The sequence below is a fragment of the Cricetulus griseus genome, chromosome 2 (genome assembly GCF_003668045.3).
Source record: "Cricetulus griseus strain 17A/GY chromosome 2, alternate assembly CriGri-PICRH-1.0, whole genome shotgun sequence".
Taxonomy (NCBI): domain Eukaryota; kingdom Metazoa; phylum Chordata; class Mammalia; order Rodentia; family Cricetidae; genus Cricetulus; species Cricetulus griseus.
Window position 1 is genome coordinate 294,118,915 of NC_048595.1, and position 5,414 is coordinate 294,124,328.

The window sequence follows — 5,414 nt, forward strand, 5'->3', positions numbered from 1 at the left end:
AAAAGAAAGTCAGCTTGATGGCAGTGTGTCACCGGTACCCAAAAACCACTCAAGGGGTAAAGAGAGAACACCATTACTGAAATCCCCAAGAAAATAAGGTTTAGGGAAAGCTTTGGGATAAATGGAATTAGCAAAAGCTATGAAGAGTCTTACTGGAGAAGTTCTGAACACGTAAGAGCTTGAGACCATTGCCTGGTTGGGAACTACATGATGGTTGTGAGCATGTGGGAGTATGTGTATGCCCCTGTACTTCTAGATCCTGTGTTCTGTGAGAAAGCACGGGCTACTCCTGGTCAGGGCTTATCCTTTCATAACTGCTTAACACCTGCTATACGCATGTGCAACATGTGTGCTCAGTGATCTCGCCATTAGTGACACTCTGGAATTCTGTCCAGATGACATACTTGTAAAAACACTTGATTACATCAGCCAGACTTGGATAGGATCATTTCTTCAATTTGTTTCTGACAACCCTATCCACGGTGTTTGTTCACAACTTCCCAGGAAAAACCACACAACAGATGCCCATGGACAGTGGTCTGGGTCATGATCAGCAATTCCTCTCACTGTGGGGGCTCTGCCTCGTTTTTTGCTCTCTCCCATGAACTCACTCGGACTTCTGGTTTCTGACTTGTTGTGAAGGGCATGAGTGCCTTGCCAGGTCAGACCATCCTATACTGGACTTGCCATTCTCCAGAACTGTGAGTCAAACTCAATGTTTAATCTGTATAAATTGTACAATCTTGATGTCGGTAACAACAACAGAAGATGGGCTAAGACAAGCCCATTGCTGCAGGGTGGTGGAAGGGAGAGCAAAGGCAGTCTTCGGTAGTGAGCTAAACTCACTATTCTCTGATGTAAGAAAAGAGTGAGCATGGGACTTTAAATCTGCAAGTTTGACTTTGGTAACTAAACACTGAACCAATAATAAGCCACCTTCTTTGTCTTGACGGTTGGAATTCCCCAGTTACCAAGTGAGGGCAATGCCAAGAAAATGACTGACTTTTGAAGTTTTATGTAAGATTCAGAAAAGAAACTATTTTGATACAAAGTCCAGCTAGAACATCGGAATACATGGGTAAGTCTGAAACCTTGTCCCTCCTTGGAGAACCTAGCCTGGATTCAATGGAATATTTTATTTGTTTCATCAGGTCCTCTGTTTACAGCTTTCCTGTCAGGCTGGCAACTGATTTAAAAACTTCGTCCAAGCAAACAAGATCCTGTGTTTGGATGAGCCTTTGGCATTCCATTTCACAGAATCACATAAGTTCCTACCTGGATCATACAAGCAGATGTGACTTACCTGTGGGAATTACACTATACTTAAAGTGGAGTTATGTGCTGTTGTCTGACAGGCTTCGAACTGTACTTGCCTGCCAGATAGTCAGAGACAAGTCTTCCCCAGCTCCACACTGCAACTGGATGATAACTTCATGCCCATGTTTTGGTGTCAAGGAGGAAGAGGAGCTCTTCTTGACACACAACACTGGAACCTCCTATGGACTCAGGGTTTTGGCACATGGTGTTTAGAGGATGAGCATGTGCAGAGCTTGTCTGGGCCCAAGTTCCCTCCGACATTCATATAGCTTCATTCACACATGTGGCTGTGCTTTCCTTATTTACGATTGGCCTAGGAAGGGGAAGAACTGGGTGAGAAAGCCCCACATTCATGGCCTGTCTTTCCTCCCGACTAAGGCAGATAGATACTTGGAAGGAACTTCTAATTTCATGGATCACTAGTTTTCTGGTGAGGATTTTCTATTGCAGTGTCAAATTTATAGTCTTGTTAAAGACTCCTTTTCCTGGGAACCGTCACTCATTATCAAAGAGGAAGGGGAGCAGTGTCTGTCCAGGCTTGGCTAGCACCTGGAAGGGCAGGGACGGTCAGTCATTAACAGTGTCGAGGCAGCCATCTGTGGGTTGGGCCCTGTATGGGTCCAATGCTGCTCAGCCAAGCAAACAAACCCAGAAGAAGTGGTGGGGGTTGAGCCCAGTGATGGAGCAAAGCTGCCCTTTTTCAGCGGATGGTTCACAGGCAGCCTCATCTACAGCTAAAGGTTGGACCACAAAGCTTACCTTTTCAGTCCCTGGTAGTGAGCTTTATGAAAACAGCATTTTGGGTTGAGTAACACAATCTACCACTTTCCAGTTGTGTGCTCTTGGGTGAATTATGATAAAAATAGAGGTTCTGTTGTTTCCTCCTGGTAGTCTGATTCAAGATTAAATTGGTAAATTTACCACGAAGCACTTAGGGAACACCTGGCAAGAGGTAAGCAGATGGGAGAGGCATGTAACACACATTTACACAGCTTCCTCTTCAAAGTATGGAGGAAGTAACTGCATGGAGGAACACTTCTGAGGCTTAGGATCCCAAGTCCTTCACATGTCTCCAAGAAGTGGGGTTGCATGGACATACAGAGAGAAGGCTGATACTCAGCCCCCCAGCTCTGCTTCACACATCCTCAAATCACTGCAGGACAGCCTTGCCAAGCAAAGTCACTCAATGCTCCCGTTTGCAGGTAAGAAAACCAAGGCATGGAGAGCACAGGCCCAGTGAGCTGGTGCAGTCCTAGGAGGTGAAGAAAGTAGGTCTTAGGGAAGACTCACAAGCCCAGGGAAAACGCTTCAATGGGCTTCAGGCTCCACTAGGAGCCACAGAGGACACAGGAGCTGGATGGTGACTCAACTTCCATGGCACAAGCTCATGTGAAGCCACTTAGTCATCCTGGTCCTCACCTTGCAGGACAGTGGGGCTCCTTGGGGATAATAATGAAACATGGAGGCTGGAGAAAGAGGATGGGGCCCAGGAAGTTTATTTTGCAGCTAATTTTCACAAGCTCGTTTAATCTATCACTCAGGTCATTTGTCAAGCTTCTCTGCTGTGGTTCATTCCCAGCAAAGAGCAGCCTGGGAAGGTGGAAGGCAGCCCTTTCCAGAGGCTCAGTGGGGAGGAAGTGCTGTTGACACGAGCCTGAAATGCAAGGGCCCCCAGGTCAGCTCCCAGGACACGCGGGCGTTCACCCACAGCACAGCTCAGGAGGTCCGGAAATTAGTCGCATTGCATCCGTGGTGGTAGCTCTTCTGCCCATATGGCCAGGATGCTTAGCCTGGCTCCCCAGAAAGAGGTGAGGCCAACTGTGGCAGCCCCATCATTCTGGTTAGTTAATACGGGGCAAGGAAGTAGTTTAGCCATCATTTTGGACCTTGAGTCCTTCTGTTAGTTGAAAAAGTCAGTTCAGTTTGAAGGGCTCTCTTATTTACATTTTAATTTCTCTGAAAACGTAAGGATCTATTTCCTTGGGCTTGAAGAAAGGTCAGTACCTCTGCTGACACTTAAGTGTCATGTCATGTTTTATGCACAAACCACCATGGTGACAGCCTGACTAGAAGCATCGCATTTCTCTCTGTGAGAGCACAGAATGCTTGTAAGACAACTTGTGTTCAGAACCTCTTGTTCCAAGCCTGATGGCTCTAGGTACCTTGCCCACGCCTGATTCTATAAGGTTTTTTAAAAATCTACTTACTGTTATCAAAAACCTCCATATTATCTCTAACAGAAATAATTCTCTTCCCTTTTATACACACACTTCAACACTTTATGTAATTTGTTCATTAAAGCGTCTCAGACCTCCATTACATGTGATTCATAGTAGTTACTTACATAATTACAATAGGTGTAGATCAGCTGAGATATGTCTCTAAGAATATATGGAGCTTGCAGGGGCATCATTACTGCTACCATCCCCACCATCATCCCACCCCTATCATCACCATCTCCACCACCATTATCACCTCCCCAGCCCCAGCCCCAACATCATCCCCATCATGACGACCTCACCATGGCCAACTCCATTCTTATCACCATCATTACCCCACTACTAGCACTGTAATCCCCATTATCACCATCACCATAACTATCATCAAAGTTAGCAATTTTGAGCATCAATATCAGGGTCTGTATTAACCACAATCCTGTACTATTTCATCCTTCTGAAGCTCTAGAAAGTAGCAAAAATCTTGCTTATTTTTTTTCTATTTCATGCTCTGTTGGTAAGAATTGAAGGTCAGCACATGCCTTTAATCCCAGCACCCAGTGAACAGAGACAAGTGAGCTGAAGGCCAGCCTGGTTTACATAGCCAGGTATTGCAGACTACACAGTAAGACCCAGTCTCTTAAAAAAAAAAAAGAACCAAAAAGAAAAACAAAATGACTTGGAGAGCTGGTTCAGTGGTTAAGAGCACTTACTGCTTTTTTTTTTTTTTTTTTTTTTTTTTTTTTTTTTTTTTAGAGGACAGGTGTTGTGTTCTCTGCACCCACTTGGTGGCTCATAACCTGCTGCAACTCCTACAAATCCTGTGTCAGGGTTTTCAGTGTCCTATTATGGTTCTATGGGTACTACATACATGTGGTGCAAAAATATACTAATGCAAATAAAATAAAAGTTTATATCTGTTAAAAAATAATGAGCAGAATGTCAGCAATGAGGATGGATGGACTACAGTGAGGATACGCGCTCAACGGCGAATATGAATGGTCAGCAGTGAGGATGGTAGACAAAGCATTAGTGAGAATAGATGGATGGTCAACAGGCAGGGTGGATGGCCAACAGGAAGGATGGATGGTCAACAGGGAGGATGGATGGTTAACAGGGAAGATGGATGCTCAACAGGGAGGATGGATGGCCAACAGGGAGGATGGATGGCCAACAGGGAGGATGGATGATCAACAGGGAGAGTGGATGGTCAACAGGGAGGATGGATGGTCAACAGGCAGGGTGGAGGTCTATTGTGACTGATGCAAGTCACCAATGAGGGCTGGAGGTATAACGAGAGGAGACCTTGGGTGGGGTCTTAGATACTATGAGGTCACAAGAGGGTAATCACGTTAAGGTCTTCTTACTCTAGTCACGTTGGGTTCCTACCAGGCCTTAAATGTCAAGAGTTCCCATCCATTGAGGCATTTCTACACAATAGTTGGTACATGGATGGAGGAAATGTAATCATGTAACCCACATTCCAGATGGGACTTCCATAGTTGGTTAATCCTTTCTGGAAATGCTCTCACAGACACCCCGGAGGCACATTGTTAGTCACTTAGTCTTCTCTCAGTACAATCAACATGACAGTCAAAATTAATCATCACAAGGTGTGTGGCTTCAAGCACCAGTGACTGATTGAATCAGGCATTTGTCTTTAATAGTACTCTAATAGTCCTTCTTGCCATACCCGTAGGACCCAGTTGACCAACTTGAGGAGTAGGATAACCTCTCAGATCACCTGATGTCCTATACTCAGACTCTTGTCTGTTAGATTGTGTATGAATTGTCTCCTAAAGGATGATGTGCTGAAAGCTGGGTTTCTGGATGGTAGATCATGAAAACTAACTTTATCAATGGATTGATTTTAATGATGAG